Consider the following 17,973-nt stretch of genomic DNA (forward strand, 5'->3'; position numbering starts at 1 on the left):
CAAAGATGAGCAGAGGCCTAATCCCTGCTCTCAGTGATAAGACAGTCTGTTAACATCAATGGATTTATAAATAGATAATTGTAGGACCAAGAAGTATAAGGAATAAAACATATGTAGGATATGTGAGGTGCAATGCTGACACAAAGAAGGAAAAAACCAAGGCCACCTTGGCCAGTCAGGACAGGCCTCACCTTTCACCATCTTGAAGGTCCTCCGATGAACAGCTTCCAATTTGATTGAGTTAGCATCCTGCTTCCTGCCCAGCCTTATTTCTAAAATAAGGGGAAAGTAAGTCATTGGGCAGAAAACAGCAAGAATAATGATGGTGAACACTATTGGATGCAATGTATGGTTCTTGTTGAATCTAGGAGACATTGCATATATCCCTTGGCACTCCCATTCTCTGTGACAGTTTTCTCACATGCACCTGGCAGCTTTTGCAGAGGGGGTTGGTCCCCAAGAGAGAGGCTGGAAGTGCTAGAGCGTTGAAGCCCCAAGTGACATCTTTCAGTTAATTGCAGTTGAGAATTTGATGATAAGTACCTAATTTCTTTGCCCTTCAAATGGGACAAGTGTGAGACATGTCTATACCATCTCCTAGATTTCTCCAGCAGCATCAAGTCCCAGTTGCCTATAGTCATACCTTGTCTTTGATGGGTCTGTGTTGGTGTTTGTTTGTTTGTTTGTTTTTTCTCTCTCTCGTTTCTACTCCCCTACAGGTACTTCCTGGGTTATACCATCCTAGTAACCTCTTGGACTCTAATTCCTGTCTCAGGTCTGATCCTGGTGGAACCCAATTTAAGACACTGGGCAATTGACTAGCTTTGAGGGATGAAGAAGGAGACTAAGAGGCTCCCATATCTCTGGTTTAGGAAGCAGATGGATAGCAGAACCAGTTAATTAAAATGTACTGCCTTTCACCTACTGGGGGTGTTTTGCTCAATAAAGCTCCCCCAGAGCCCACCCCTAAAGAGTCCCTGAATGTTGTTATAATCCCAACCCCCTGCGGTGTTAAGAGCCTGTTTAATAATAGGTTGCACTGCCCTTACTACCCTAATTCTGCTAGCTTGTTAGCGTATCCATGTGCATCATGCAAGACCTTGGCCCCTTTCAGTGTTTCCCATTCCAATCTGCATTATTGTCGCTGTACGATATCACTCAGGCATTCTCAAATTTGGGCTGCTGCTCGCCTCTCCTGGTTCTTCTGGAAGGTGCTTCTCCCAGGGCCTTCCTCACTTCTATCACCTTCACTGCTGACACGCTACTCCAGCAGTGCTTCTCCCAGGGGCCTTTCACAGTTCTTTCACTTTCACTGTTCAAACACTATTCTAGGCAAATGCTTGCCTCTACAGCTGGTGCAGCTCAGCACTATGCCCTGGGCCACTGTTTACCTCTTCATTTCTGCCACTTGATGCTTAGCTTGGGCTTTCAGTGTGCATGAAACCACAGCTGCACAGCTTATATATATGGAACAGCAAGAGAAATCTCTCCATTCTCAGTGTTATATACTCTGTTTTAAGGATATAATAGAGTTGCTATGCCCCAAAGAGTCATTGTTTTGATAACACAGATCCTTCAAGTTTACAAATAAAACTTCTACTCCAGGCTCTGAGTGAATTATGGGTTCAGGTAACAAACATCAAGAAGCACTTAGGATCCCCTCTCTGGTCTAGCACTTAAACCAGTCAGAATTCAGCTCGTTATGTCCAGATCTGCTGGATTATTTTAATTTAGGACCCTAGACTGCCCCCTTGAAATTGTGCTTTTTGTTGCAGCTCCTCAGATTTGATCACATGTGAGTTCAGAGTTTGTCCAATTCTACAGTATTTTAAGTTAGTTTTATATTTATCCAAAAATCCTTCAGCCCCTGTTTAAAGTGCATGCAAATAGATACTGAAAGGTAAGGATATAACCTGACTCCACCCAACAGATGCAGTTGAACTTTTGCTCTGGAAGAACCAAAATCCAATCTGCCCTAAATCTTAGATATTTTAAGTGTGATTCAATTTCAACTTTACTACAGAAGTATGAATAATTATATTAGACTGGCTTCCTGATTATGTGACTGAAGATCAAAAATAAACAAAAAACCAGAAGCTGTCTTTGTTTGAACTAGATTAACCATAATGATCAAAGACTGGTTGTTTTGAACCCAAGATGAGGAAAAGAAGTGGAGAGTTTAAGATATTTATTCCTTGGGTAACATTTATATTGTCGTTAAGGTATTACAGGTATACCTGGACCATTTGAAAGAAAAAAAAACACAACTTTTCATTACAAAGAATTTCAAACACGTGTAAAAAATAGAAAAATAATATAACAAATCCTACATGCCCATACCCAGCACCAACAACTGTCATCATGACCACCTTGTTTCCTTTCATAATCCCACTCAGTTCCTCTTCCATAATTGTTTTGAAGCAAATCCCAGAAAGTAAGTCATTTCCTCTCTAATCATTTCAATTTATGTTCTAAAATAGCCCCCTTTCTCGACATAACAACAATGCTGCCGTCACATCCCGAAAAAAAAAAGGTTTTCTTAATACCATAAAATGCGCAGTGTTTATTTCCAAGATTATACTATACAAGTTTGCTATGCTTTTAAGAATTTGTTTTAAATGAATAAATGATTGGGTTTTTTAAATGTACCTCTGAAGTCTAGTTTAATCTCTAGATTCCTCCTAAAGTTTGTCTCTTTTCTTCTTTCATTTTTATGTATTGTTGAAGAAACAAGACCTTTTTGTCTGGATTTTGTTGATTGCATACTCATGTTATTGTTCAGCATGTTCTTCTGTTCCCCATGTTTTATATAAATTAATAGTTAGCTACTCTTTTCTTTTGACAAGATGACTTCATACATAGTGTGGTGTATTTTCATCAAAAATTATACAGTACTTGCTCATCTTTTTGTGTGTGTGTGTGATATTAACAGCCACTGATGATCACTGTCTTGATGCATTAACTCATTATGGGCTGAAAAATAGTGGTATTCTATTATTCTTTTTTCATTTATTAGCTGGAATACCTCTATAAAGAGAACTTCTCTTCAACAAACTATTTTTGTCACCCAGTGGTACAGTCATACAGGAAAGCAGAATAAGTGCTTGAGTTTATCTTTGGCTAACAATCTTCAAAATAATCATGTGGCTCCCTAGTCTCTCCAAAGATAACCAGTGAAGATTTTATTTATGTATTTTTGCTTGTTTGTCTATTTCAGCACAACAAGGAACTCATGGATTTAAATATATTTAAATATACTGGATGTGTTTCAATTCTTTGCTTTTATTTTTCATATTGTTCCTCATATTTTCTTATCTTTATCCAGTGGGAGCCTCTTCACAATGGTCCCTGGGTCCTCTTTTTAATTATTTTTAATTGATATATATTATGTATTCATATACCATGTAATCATCCACAATGTACAGTCGATGGTTCACAATATCATCATATGGCTGTGCATTTATCGTCACAATCAATTTTTTTTTCTCCCTGAGTCCTTTTGATATAACACTAACAAACTTTGAGAGGTCACACAGAACTTTTTTCATTTTAATATTTTTTTTCTCTGAAATATAACATATATGGAGAAAAATGATGAATTTCAAAGCATAGTTTGACAAGTAGTTATAGAGCAAATTTCAAAGTATGATATAGGTTACAGTTCCCCAATTTCAGGTATTTCCTTCTAGCTGTTATAATACACTAGAGACTAACAAGAATTATCACTATAGTGATTCAGTAGTCACAATCATTTGTTAAATTCTATCTTCTCTGTTACAACTCCTCCTCTCATTTGATCCTTTTCCCAGTCTTCAGGGATATTCCATATAGAACTTTGAGTATAGATTACCAGTGGGCATTCCTGAGATGTGGGCATAACTTCTTTCTGAATTACTTATTCAGTGAAGTCATTTATTTACTGACTATCATTTATTAGAAGTTAACAAAGAAGCAATGATCCAGCAAATGTTCCTCATTTCTGTATTTGAGCTAATGCAATCAAATAAAAAGTAGTTTTTGAGAATTTATTATGTGTTTAGGACTCTGGAGGCTGTTGTGTTCAGAGTGAAAAGCTGGGAGATTAGACCAAATCCCAAATTGACTATGTTTCTAAAACCTTAGATTCCTAGGGTTGGCATCATTGATACTTTCATAGCTATTGAATGATCAGATATAAAAGAGCCCATAATATGGAACCTCAACCTGTCCTCTTATAATTTAGGTTATGGTCATTTGTTCATCTTGTTTCAGGGTAAAGAAGGTCAAAATCTCTATTATTATAATTTTATTCTTTTCCTTATTTATACACCCTCCCCAATTCTATATTGTTGTATTAGCTCCTTATTTTGTGGGTGTGAATTGACTTCAGTTTTGACGCAGTTTTTTTAATGAAACTCAAGCTACTATATACATACACAAATGTATATATGAAATATATATTTATGTGCTTATGAATGTGTACATATAAGTTTGGTCCCATGGTATGTGGTGATTGTCTTTAGCCTCCTAGATTATGGTACCTTTGCACATGTCCTAGGGTACCTGGTTTTCATACACAGCAAACATTTTCAGGGGTACTATAAACCCATGAATGATAGATATGAGGTCATATCTCAAGTTATCACTGTTTCCTTCTTCTTGTCCCCTATCTTATATTAGTATCCTTCAGGGTTTCATATAGAAGTTTCATTGATTATAATTCCTTTTGGCCCCTGGCATTACTTTCCTTGCTACCGCAACCACAGTAGAACTGGTGTCCCTGCTTTTACTCTTGTGCTGTAGTAATAGTGCCTTCACGCATATCAAGCACAGGAAGTTAATTCTTATTTATTATTATGCTAGATCAGTTACATCTGTTCATCAACTTTGTGAGGCATACTCTTTTTTCGATATAACAATTGCCTTACAAATTTGTCAGCCTTCCTATATGAAAGTTTATGTGTCTTTAAGCGTATATTAATCTAGCCTATTTCTCCTTAATAGTGGTTTTCTACAAAGAACCAGGCCAACTTCCTTTCATGTTAAGACATTTTATTTCATGTTTGCTATAGTGCTCTGCTTCCAAGACTTGAGTAATAAACAGACCAATTTAAAAGGAAAAAAAATTCCTAGGGTCTCCCAGTGCTTATTAAAATTATTTTATCAAATATTACTTATATAAGCACAATTAAAGAACAAAAGCCACATTCTTTATGGTTAAGAGTCTTATAGATCTATTACACCAAAAATATCTTCAAATTATATAAAACACACATACAAAACACCAATAAAATTCAATTAATGCAACTGGCAATGTTGTTTGGAGAAATTTAATGGCCTTTTGTAATGCAGATATAATCCTGGCTGCAATGGCACAAGTTCTTTTATTTTCAACATGCCTTTTTTCTTCCATATATGTTGAAAGACACTTATTTTACTGCTTTTCTCTATTAAAACCATTGTACATGATCCATGTATATGCTATAACCATGTTTCTGCCATAATGTAGCCTTGTGCTTTTGTGTCATCAACCTGCACCAGTTGCAATGGTATTATTCTATCACAGTATGTCATTTCCATTATCCCACAATCAAAGGCATAACATTAAATTTAGGAAACTGAAGTTCCAGTCTAAAAACCACTGTTAACTTAAAATTTTCAGTGAGGAAGAAACGTTTTACGCTTATAAGTGGGAAAAGAATTTAATACCAGTACAATATGTACACAGTGGGGTCAACTTTTTTCATGGTATTAGAAGAGGCCAAACTAATTGCAACTAGTCATACTGCATGACCAAGGAAATCCTAGGCATAAATATACATGGGCCTGGAAATTGCATGGCAGTACGTGGTTACAGTTCATTCAAATCATTCAAAAGAGTCTCAGAAAAACCTCTTTAGATATCTCAGAATGAAGTCAGTAAATATGGCATTTACTTTTTGTTATAAGAACAATATTTGTTTACAGTATGTTCAGTAAAATGTACAGAAAATTATAAAACAAAATTTTAAGTAAAGTAATTATTTTGGCTAGTGGGATAATGATAGTAATTATTTAATTAAAAATTCATTCAATATTTAATAGATTCATTGAGCTCCTATGAGACTAGCAGTGCCCTGAAAGTCTTTGCCTTATCAGCATATGCTAATATATTTACTATGACTGAGTACTAAACCTAATCCAAAATATATACAGTAAGGCTTAAAAAAAGTCACAGTAGAAACAATTATTTGCTAAAGTTAAATAGAATGGATTTATCAGCTGTGCCATAAAAACTTTTATTATATGAGAATTATTTGTCAGCCAATTTTTCAAACTTTAACCATTTTTAAAGTTAAATCTTTCCTTAAGAGAGAAAAACTCAACAGAGAAATAAAATAAATGAATATCTGCCCATCTAGCCAAAAATAAGCCAAGCAAAGCAAAACCAAAAAGCCAAACCAAATTTAAAATGCGATGGAATACCCTTATGCTCTACCTGTATTTTCTCGGAATTGCAGGCAATGTATATTTTATTCTTCCACATTCTGTAGCTTCCAAAGTTTCCATAATTCGTAGGTATTATTATCAGAAAAAGTACAATACGACTGTTCAACAAATGTATTGATCCGGAGAATGCAGTATGCCTGGTGTATGTATAGATTTTTTTTTAATGAACTGTGTAATAAAATGATTATATTTTCCTTATCGTCATGCTCATTGATGTTGGTATCATGGGTTTTAGGTATAGGTCATAACATTTTGAAACCAAACAATAGACATATAGGTATACACCAGAAGAAATGTTCAGTTTTATCGTTAACAGTCACCTTCCAGTTCCTGACTGAAATAATTAATCAACCCAGAATATGAGTGGATTAATACATTAATCTAACCTAAGGTGAAATTGTGGAAAACTGCTTATTCAGTAAAATAAATGAAAAAGATTTGCATGGAGATGCAGAGCCAAAGGTTAGGTTAAAAAGATTTATTAAAAAAACTGCTAAAATGGAGAAAGGCTAATTCAGTCATAATCCCATTATTTTAAATGCGATCTGTGTATACAAGACTCTGACTCTTGGCCTGTGCGAAGTTGGAAACAAGAACAAAGCAGACTGGAAATTATGAATGTGTTTCTCCAACTAAGTGCTTTATATTTCTAATCGGAAAATACATAAAGGAGGATGTTCTGTTTCTGAATCTTATTAGCATTCTAAAAATGGCCTGTTTTGTTAAATATTTAAAAGTAGTCATTAATTGGATGCACTATGGATTGGAAAATAGTAACCTTAGAAGAGACTAGCGCAAGTGAAAAAGAAAGCATCTTTGCTGTTTATAGGCATGTGGCCCATCGTACTGTTTTTATAAAATAACCCAGGAAGTTAATGCCTTCTGCTTGTATTTGCAATATTTTTTTCTAGCCCCTGCCTAACAGTGCTATTAGAGGACAAAGCCATTTCTACTATTCTGTTCTAATCCTACACCAGAAAGAGAACACACAAAAATGAATCGATTACAGCTTCTCTCCTGGAAGGATATTTCCAGTTCTGAAAAGCACATGACCTTGACAAAATGAAACCAAACCAACTAGTCATAGAAGAAACATATAACAAAACTGGTTTGCATGACAAGATACCCTGGATCTGGCGGTATCGGATTGTAATTTTTAAGATGTGGGCTCTGAATTCAGATCGCCTCAGTTCAAACTGAGTGCCATATACTTAATGCACTGCATGCCCTTAGGCAAGTCATTTACCTTTGCAGAACTTGAACTTACTCATCTGAATAAAAAGGGATCTTAAGAGTTTGTACCTCAAAGGACTGTATGCAACTTAATTAACTGTGCCTGGCAAGTTGTTAGCTATTAGTGCAATGATAACTTTTTCCCCTTATATTTAGGAGAAATGTTACAAAATCATTAAATGCTCCTTCTCCCGGAGGTTAGTGTTTGAGCGCCTTTATTATTTAAACATGCATTATTTAAAAATCCAAAAGACATCTAAAAAAATTTTTTTTTTAATTACAAAAATTCCGCATCTCCCCTGCTGGAGACTTTTATTTTTTTTTTCCTTCCTCTTTTATACAATAACCTACTCGAAGCAATTGAGACCAACCCACTCACCCTTGTCCCACAGCAGCTCCAGGAAGGAACCAAGAGCCCAAGGTCTTTGCGCTACCCGGACCTGACACCGTTACCCTCGTTCCCCCAGCGGCAGGGGGGCGATCAACGGTTTTGCAGCCGTTGGGTTGTATTGGAGTCAGGGTGCTTTTTGTCCCTCTGCGCTTGCCCCCACTCCCTTCCTTCTATTTCCGGCCCCTCCCCCAACCTTCGCTTCGTTTCCTCACGGAACGGTCGAGGCCTGTGGTGCTGAGAACCATTCGCGGCCTGTGGTGTTGAGAACTGTTTGTCGCGGCCTGTGGTGCTGAGAACCGTTTGTGTCGAGATGAATCCCAGTGCTTCCAACTACCCCATGGCTTCGCTGTATGTGGGAGATCTACACCCCGACGTTACTGAGGCGATGCTGTACGAGAAGTTCAGTACGGTAGGGCCCATGCTGTCCATTCGGGTCTGCCGGGATATGGTCACCCGCCGTTCCTTGGGCTACGCGTATGTGAATTTCCAACAGTCGGGGGATGCGGAGCGTGCGTTGGATACGATGAATTTCGATGTTATAAAGGGAAAGCCAGTCCGCCTCATGTGGTCACAGCGCGACCCATCGCTTCGTAAAAGTGGGGTGGGCAACATATTCATTAAAAACTTGGACAGATCTATTGATAACAAAGCGCTGTATGATACGTTTTCTGCTTTTGGCAACATCCTTTCGTGTAAGGTGGTTTGTGATGAAAATGGTTCCAAGGGCTATGGCTTTGTGCATTTTGAGACACAGGAAGCGGCAGAAAAAGCTATTGAGAAAATGAATGGGATGCTTCTGAATGATCGCAAAGTGTTTGTTGGGCGATTTAAGTCTCGTAAAGAGCGCGAAGCCGAAGTTGGAGCTAGGGCAAAAGAGTTCACCAATGTTTACATCAAGAATTTTGGTGAAGAAATGAATAATGAGCGCCTTAGGCTTCTCTTTGCCAAGTTTGGGCGTGTCGTAAGTGTGAAAGTAATGACTGATGAAAGTGGAAGATCCAAACGTTTTGGATTTGTGAGCTTTGAGAGGCATGAAGATGCACAGAGAGCTGTGGATGAGATGAATGGAAAGGAGGTCAGTGGAAGACCACTTTATGTTGGGCGCGCTCAGAAAAAAGTAGAACGGCAGACTGAACTTAAGCGTAGATTTGAGCAGATGAAGCAGGATAGGTTCACCAGATACCAGGGTGTTAACCTTTATGTGAAAAATCTTGATGATCGTATTGATGATGAGCGTCTCAGGAAAGAGTTTTCTCCGTTTGGTACCATCACTAGTGCAAAGGTCATGATGGACTGTGGTCGTAGCAGAGGGTTTGGTTTCGTGTGTTTCTCTACCCCAGAAGAGGCCACTAAAGCAGTTTCCGAAATGAATGGTAGAATTGTGGCCACCAAGCCGTTGTATGTAGCTTTAGCTCAGCGTAAAGAAGAACGTCAGGCCCACCTCACCAACCAGTATATGCAGAGAATGGCAACCGTAAGAGCCGTGCCCACCCCGGTGCTCAGTCCCTACCAACCAGCACCATCTTCACGTTTCTTCATGGCGGCCATTCCGCAGCCTCAGAGCCGCGCCGCATACTACCCGCCTAATCCAGTTGCTCAGATAAGACCAAATCCTTGCTGGGCTGCTCAGGGTGCCAGGCCTCATCTATTCCAAAGTATGCCTGCCGCTGTTTGCCCAGCCATTCCTCCACCATCGTTTAGCGCCATGCGACCAGCTCCTCCACAGATTCCAGGAGTCATAGCAACCCAACGTGCCGCCACTCCAGCAGTGCCTCGAATGTATCCGTATCCTGTGCCAATGGCTGCTGCTGCTGCTGCTGCTGCACCTACACCTCCTCTGGCCCCTTGCGCCGTTCCACGTTATCGATATGAGGCGGGAGTTCGCAACCCGAAACAACCGCTTCAAGCAACCCCGCGAGTTCCCGTGCAGCAACCTGCTATTCATGTTGAAGGTCAGGAACCTCTGACTGCTTCCATGTTAGCATCTGCCCCTCCTGAGCAGCAAAAGCAGATGTTGGGTGAAAGGCTCTTTGTCCTTATTCAAGCCATGTATCCTGCCCTTGCTGGTAAGATTACTGGCATGTTGTTGGAGATTGATAATTCAGAGCTTCTTCATATGCTTGAGTCTCCAGAGTCTCTCAGTGCTAAGGTTGATGAGGCTATAACTATACTACAAACCTACCAAGCTAAAGAGAGTCCCCAGAAAGGAGATGACAGTACTACTGGTGATCCCACTGATTAAAATTGGTCAGGGACCACAAAAAGTAACTTGTGCTTCCTTGAAAAGCACTTAAATGTTGTTGAAAAGTTTTAAGTTAAATATTGTTGAAAAAACCTTTGCAAAATATAAAATAGATTTTAAAAGGATAGGAAACTTTGAACCTTCTGTAGTAAGTAAATGCCAGGTCTAGCAAACATAGTGCTAGTCCTATATTACTTATTGATTTATTTAAAAAAAAAAAGCACAAAAAATATATAAAAACAAATTCATGTTTTATAGACCATAGAAAAAAATAAGTTTTAGAATAGTACAAAAATTTAAAGCATTTCTTTCTTTAGCTTGGTGTAGTTCTTTACTGTGGAATAGCTTGGAATCTGTTTTAGATAATAGAATTGATAGATAACTGAGCAAGGAAATGTAATTTGGTTTGGTTTATAAAATTCTTGCTTTAAAAAGAGGGAAAAAGTCGTTAAGTGAACATATTTGCTGTAACTTTGTAAGAGCACTGTATAGTTAATTGATTGTTCTACCTTTTAATATATTTAAAACAAACCCATGTACTACCCCAGAAAAACCAACAACTTCTGTAAGCCTACTTCTAAGGAATTTTGTGTTAAAGCTGCATTTATATTATCTAAAATGTTTAATTATTTAAAAAAGTTGTATGTTCATAATATATATTGCAATTATAATAGGGTAAATTCTGGTTAAAAAAGATTTTAAGTATCATATATAGAAGTTAAGAGAATAAGATAATAAATTAACTAGTAAGATAAGTTCTCTGTTTAGAAAGAAACCACCTCCAGGTTGAAGCCATGCTTTACACATGTGAAATAAAAAAGAAAAATAGTAAAGGTCTTTTATAGCCCTGACTTTAATAAGTATTAATTAAGCAGATGGAGGTTTTAATTAAAAGGCTATAATCTTACCTGCAACTACTTGAAGGGTCAAAATATACTGTTTTTTAGGAGAAGAGATTGCTAGATAATTAGTAGATAAAATAAGTGGAAGAGTTCCTGGTAAAGGTCATTGACAGGTCTCAGGTATACCAGGCAGTGGGAGGAATTTGTATTACAATATTAACATCTAAGTTACTGTTAACTTGGTGGGAGTTCATCTATTGCCTTAAGACCCAAAGACTTTCAATAAAGATAAAGTTTTTCTTAAAGCTTAAAGGAAATAGAATTTTCAATAGTGATTGATAAGCCTTGAGTTTGTTGAAGTAAGAACTTTTAAAATTGCACTTTGGTTTTCTTGAACTCTTGTTTTGATTTATCTTTAATAAACTTTGCTATTGAAGCATAAAAATAAATCAGAGTGATGTTGTCTGTATTTTAGAACTTTTACCTGTTGCATGCAACCGAAGGAAAAGAGGTTTATTTTGCCCAAAACCTAAGTTTACTGTAGCACACAATATAACTTAACCTGTCTGGCTAGTTCCATTAAACAACCTAAACACAAACTCTAGAACTCAGAATGAGGTCTTGCAATTCTGTATAGCTTAATGTAAAACCCAGATACATTCTGGATTATGTTGGCCAGATAATTTAAAAGTATTGGCAAAGTCCCTTGAGGGATTGGAGAACAAATATGGATCTATCAAACTTTCCTACCTAGTAAATTCCTGATATTCTCTCAAACATTAGGGACTCCCAAGTTAGTAGGCCAAGCCCTTGTTCTTGAGGCTTGCTCTTATGAAACTTATATTTGTAATGGAGAAGCTAAGCCTACCTATAATAATGCCTAAGAGTCCCTTCCATGGAACCTCTTTTGTCCCTCAAATGTGGCCTCTCTCTCTCTAAGCCCAACTGGGCAAGTAAAATCATTGCCCTCCCCCCATGTGAGACATGACATCCAGGGATGGAAGCCCTGGCAACATGGAATATGACTCCTGCGGATGAGCCTGGCCCTGGCACGGTGGGATCGGTGCCTACCTGACCAAAAGGAAGAAAATAAGGTAACAGTGGCTAAGAGATTTCAAATAGAGTCCAGAGGTTATTCTGGAAGTTACTCTTAATGCAAGCTTGAGCTATATATTGCTAATTATGCCAAGTCCTAACCAACAGCATTCCTGTAAACCCTTAAGACTACCCAGGGTTCTAGCTGAGACTCTATAAAAGTTTCACTTACTAAGTTTATTTTCAGAAACCTAGATCCTACAAATGGTTCCTCAGCCAGATAAGCACTGAAATCCAGAGTTAGCAGTCTCTCCAAGAGCATCAACCAGTTGTATCCCCCTACACCATAATGTCAACACCCCTTTTAAACATGAAGAAGTTAGAATAGCCATTGCCCAGATGTCCCTAAAGAGTAGAAGAAGGATCAAAGGAGGAGGAGTTGTATCAGAGAAGGTAGGATTTAACAAACAAATATGACTACTAAATCATTATGTTGATACTTCTTTTCAGTCTCCAGTGTCTTAGAGCAGCTAGAAGGAAACACCTGAAATGGTGGAACTGTAACCCACACTATACTTTGAAATTTGTTCTAAAACTTCTTGTTAAAATTACTTTGAAATTTATTGCTTTTTTGTTTATATATTTCATGATGAAAAAATGTTAAATCAGTAAAGTACCTGCACAATAAATATAAAGCTTCAAACATTTTCCCAAGTAGACACAACCACAACCTGAATCAAGAAGTAGGAAGTAATATCTCTGACTTTTTCTTCACTTACTTTCCTCTCACTCTGAAAGTCTAGGTCCCTAATTACATTAATGTAATTGCTTACATGGTTTATCCTGCTACATATAATAGTTCCAAAATAGCAGCTCCCAGTTTATTTTTATAAAACAAAGTTTATAATGAGAGATTGATCACAATTTCTGCACCTAATTGTATTATATGTTTGTAGATGTTGACTAACCCCTCTGATTATCAGGCATCTGTGGTCACCTGTCTTAAGCACAGCCTTATTTTGCAGCTGTGCCATCTGAGGTTATATCTGCCATAGTTTTACCTCTGTGTCAAAGTGCGGTCTTCTTTCTGGTTTGTTCGTTTGTAGCCTTCGTCCCTCATGTGTGTCTTTTGTTTGTTCCTTGCCTTCTGCTGTGCCCTGGCTCAGCCTGGTTGATCCTCATTGGCTCTCTGTTTTCACTTCTTTCTTCCTCCATTCCTATGCACTTAAGTCACAGCATTTTCCAGAGTTCCAGATGAAAGAATCAGGATCCAAAAGGAGTCATCAGACTGTGGGTGATAGTGTTCATTTTGGCCTAATGGTTAATAGAGCTGGCTCTGGATTCATACATGCCAAGGCTTATATATATATACTACATCGACTGTGAACTAAGCCTTGGTTTCCTACATACCTATGTCAAAACTTTACAGTACATGCTAGCTATTACAATATTCTATTGTCTGATTGTGCTGTGAAGGTGTAGACTATATGTGCTTTTTAAACTGCTATTTATTAAGTTTCTGGCATATACTAGGCAATGCAATATTTGCTTTATGAATCATGATAATAGTTTGTAGGGACAATGTAATTTCTAAAGTTAGCACCCTCAACTCCAAACACAAACAATAAATATATGCTGAAAGTGACATGACACACTTGTTTAAAAAAAAATAAAAAGACAAGAATTTATGGTGACTCTAAAATAATGATACAGTTGAAAAACAAGAAAGCAGATATGATCTGGTCATTGAAACAGTGCCCAGAACCCCCTCTTTGTTGACACTGAAAGTGTGTTCATTGGACCAAATCTGCACTGTTCAGCTCTGGGAAACATAATTTAGAGGAGAACTTGAAAACATGGAGCCTGTCCACAAAGTAACTGATAACTGAAGGGATGTATATTAGCTGTCTTCAAATATTCAGAGCACTCCAGTATAAAAAGATGAAGCACATTCTAATTAGGAATAGGGAATAGAAATGAGAGCAGACTAGATGTCCACTCAAGATTCAAAACACAGTTCCATATAGAAATGGCTAAAAATAGAAAGGACTTCATCTGGAAAGAGTGAGTTCTCTCTTGCTCGGGTGGGGGACAGGGGCTGAATATCTAGTTGAGGAATGCTGGGGAGAGATTTGGGTCACTAACAAGGAATTGGGAAATATTAGGGATTTGTACAGTATTCCCACATGAGTTTAGTGGTTCCTAGGAGTGTATCAGGGGCCATCTCCAGGATGCAGTTTAAGCCGGGGTACCCACCACAACCTCTGCCACCTCATTCCCTGCCTTCATTGCTTAACTTCATATTGAGCTTCTATGTCACATTCCTTTTGAAGGGTTTCCTTACAACCTTGGGATTGTTGGCTCCTGCATACTTCTCCCAGATCCTTGGGATAATTTTATTGGTATTTTTTTTTTTATGTTTGGCCAAATGGGTTGGGGTGAGGACAACCTGTTGCAGAGGATGTGGTTCTCATTTACACAGTCTGCAAAGATCTTTCAAGTCCAGAAACATTTTATGAATATATTTTTAATATATTAAAATTATATTGAGTGTGATTCCTTTCTAACACGTTAGCACAGTTGAGTTACTATATAAGTAGCCATATGACCCTGCCTTTGTATACAGCAAACAGTAAGAAGCAGATGGGCCAGTGTGGGTAATGCATTGACAGGAGTTTCTGTTGCTTAACTGCTACGACACCTGTTAATTGGAAAGACATTAATGTAGGAAAACAAGCTGCTGTCTTTCCACATTTCTTGCCACACACACAAAATACAATTCATTACTTTCATTATAACTTCTGCTTAGCAATGGATTCAGGATACAGCTTCTTCTTAGTTTCCACGTCTGTTTTTTCTGGTAATAGCATATTGTCTTTGAGACCACCATCTAATTTGCATAATCTAGCCTATGCCATGGAGGCAGCATTTTGTCCCAGTTCATTGGGTTTAATGATCTATAGTGAATATTTTTAATAATTTTCTTTTTTGTTTGTTTTGTTTTTCTTTCCCTCAAGCTCTTTGTGTGTGGTTTCTAGCAATGTTTTCTTCAGTTTTTCCATTTAAAATCTGTGTTCTCTATGATTCTAGTTAAATTTGGTTATAGTAACCATTGGCAATATCTTAGATCTAATTGACATTAAATATTTTTTGGCAATATCTTAGATCTAATTGACATTAAATATATATATATATATATATATATATTTTTTTTTTTTTTACAGTTCATCCACTTTCATCACAACTATAGAGGTGGGCAAAACCCCTGAACACTATGATAGGCATATAAGAGTTGCTTGGTAATTATTTGATGAATGAAAGGAAAACACAGAAATGTGTTTTGTGTAATTTTGCCTCTTAAACATCTTCAGTGTCTCCTATAATGTTCCTTTTGCACTGTCAGTCCATTTATGCCCTTCTTAATACTAGAAAACCTAATTTCATCTTTGCATGTAGAAATGACCCTTTGGTCAGGAACAGAGTTTCTCACATCTTAAGTTAAATTTGAATTTGAAGTTGGAAGCCCTACTAATCTAGTACTGAGAACTTTCCACATTATTAGTATTTCTGATCATTATCCATCAGAATTTTAACATATGGTAAAAAAAATAAAAAGCATTAACGACCTTACTTGATATGAGAGCTGGCATTACAACCTGTAAAAATAAAGTAGGTGAATTCAGTGATAAATTTCTACCTAAAACTTGGGAAATGAGTGCCAAACGGATTTTTTATATATGTTGTATCAAGTAGTAGGAAAATGTATTATGGGTTGGGAAATGTACCCCAGCCTCCCTCAAGACTGAGACTTTTAGAATCAGCATCTGATAAAATTGACCTGAGCTTTATCTCTGCTGGAAACACATGGCAGCCTGTGATTGCTCTGAAGAAGGCTAAAGAGGCAGAATAAATGCCATCATCTATAAGTGGTTGCAGAGTTACCTCTTCTTCCTTTAGGGGAAAAACTATTGTTAAGAATGCGGATTGAGAAAACACCCCATCCACAGTCAAGAAAATGGCTTAGGAAAATGTTTCATCATAGTATATCTTGGAGTTTCTACATAAAGTTTTTCTGCATGAATATTTGAAAAGAGGAGATGTCAAATATAAAAGAAGCCCTGAGGGTTTAGCTTCTTTATATGTGTTAAAGTTTCTCATAAATAATTCTATTTTGGGATATAGGCTTAAAAGGCAGCTGCTCGTGCTTCTGTAATGTATGTAATAAATGTGACTTTTTAATATCAAAGTTTCCCTTAGGATATTCAGGGCATTTACTATAAAGAAATATAAAATAAAATGAGTAACATATTTCAGGTACCTAAGATCAGTGCCAATTAGTCATCAAGTCTCTCTCAGTTTTTCTTAGATTGTGTGAATAATGCCTTGGGTTAGAGTAAAACTCATCAGAAGAGTATATTTCTTAGAACTGGGGTGGGGGTGGGGGGTGGGGAAGGTTCCGAAAGAAGAAACCCATGGGAAGCATTTTTCTGCTGATTGTCAAGTAATTTATCTTTAATAAAAGAAAAGCTGATTTTCACTCAGTTTAAGGTAATAGAAGATGTCAGTATTCCTGGGTTTCTGTGTTCAACAGCCCACTTAACCTGCTGGAGAAACCCGTGGGAATAACGAGCGAATCGTAGGGTAGAGTGACATTCCAAGAGCACGTCTTTTCTACAAGTATTGATATTTTCCCCTTAAAATTATATGTCTAGAAAAGCTTGTCCTTAGAATCAGTGCGTTAGGGTCAGAAAAATAAATAACTGCATCAAATATAAACTGAAATTGCCTCACCAAGATTTTAGCAGCTCCTGGGCTGGGGAAAAGTGGCCCAAAGGAAGTCTGCTGGCTTGTTTGTACCTTGTTTTCCATCTGAAAGAAAGTGTAGTACAGTCAGAAGCTGCTAATGTTGAAGTGTTCATGATAACTTTATCCCTGGCTGCTCAGCTGAATATTGCTGACAATATAGGAATTCGTGAGCCCTCCTGGACTCATCAGTTAGTTTTAGGTGTTTTGTTAGTTTAAGGTGTGTGATTTTTTTGTAACATGGAAAACAGTCAGTGGCAGGATCTTGATGACCCTGGAATGTAACTTTAGGAAATTCCACCAACCAAGTGCCATTTGTAAATTGGACAGAATTCAGTGGGAGAAAAAGCAAACTTAATTATCTGCTCACCTCCATTATATTCCCAGAACCTAGCTTAGTTCATGGTTCATAAAAGACTCTCTATAAATGATTACTGAATGAATGGATAAAATGCAAGAGTGCATAAATGAATATGTCTCTGGAATTTGAAGACATTTTGTGTTGATGCTCCCTGCAGAGCTGTCTCCTGTTCTTCTGAATTCATAAAAAAGAGACAGTTTTATTTATTTTCTGTCTTGTCTGATCTCAAAGAACTAGAACAGATAATTCTAATGATTGGAAAGTGCAGTGAATGAAGATTCAAAAGACTAAGGCCAAATTATTTAAATACTCTGAGCCTACATACTCACCTGTAAAGGGTGGGGGGTTCTTAATACCTGTTTTCACTGCTTATGCTAGTCCCAAATTTTGCTCTCCATAAAATACGTCAGCACACAACATATCGTCATAATATGTATGATCTCCAGTGTCTTCTTTCCATTGCACGGTGCCAACACAGTGATCTTCCAGAACTTATAGGATAGTCAGTGGGTAAGCACGTGGGTTCTTGTTTGAATTCCAGCTTTGCCACTTGCTAGCCGCATCATGCCAAGTAAGTTACTTTATAGTCATCTGTAAA

General features: G+C 37.4%; 1 protein-coding gene and 1 pseudogene across 8 annotated transcripts in view; both read left to right on the forward strand.

Annotated features, from left to right (window-relative positions):
• DMD (dystrophin) overlaps positions 1-17,973 on the forward strand; it is a 2,428,671-nt gene that overhangs the window by 555,296 nt on the left and 1,855,402 nt on the right. The gene's annotated exons all lie outside the window — the stretch shown is intronic.
• LOC143671423 (polyadenylate-binding protein 1 pseudogene) lies at positions 2,639-15,344 on the forward strand (annotated as a pseudogene).

Source organism: Tamandua tetradactyla, chromosome X (genome assembly GCF_023851605.1).
Source record: "Tamandua tetradactyla isolate mTamTet1 chromosome X, mTamTet1.pri, whole genome shotgun sequence".
Lineage (NCBI taxonomy): Eukaryota > Metazoa > Chordata > Mammalia > Pilosa > Myrmecophagidae > Tamandua > Tamandua tetradactyla.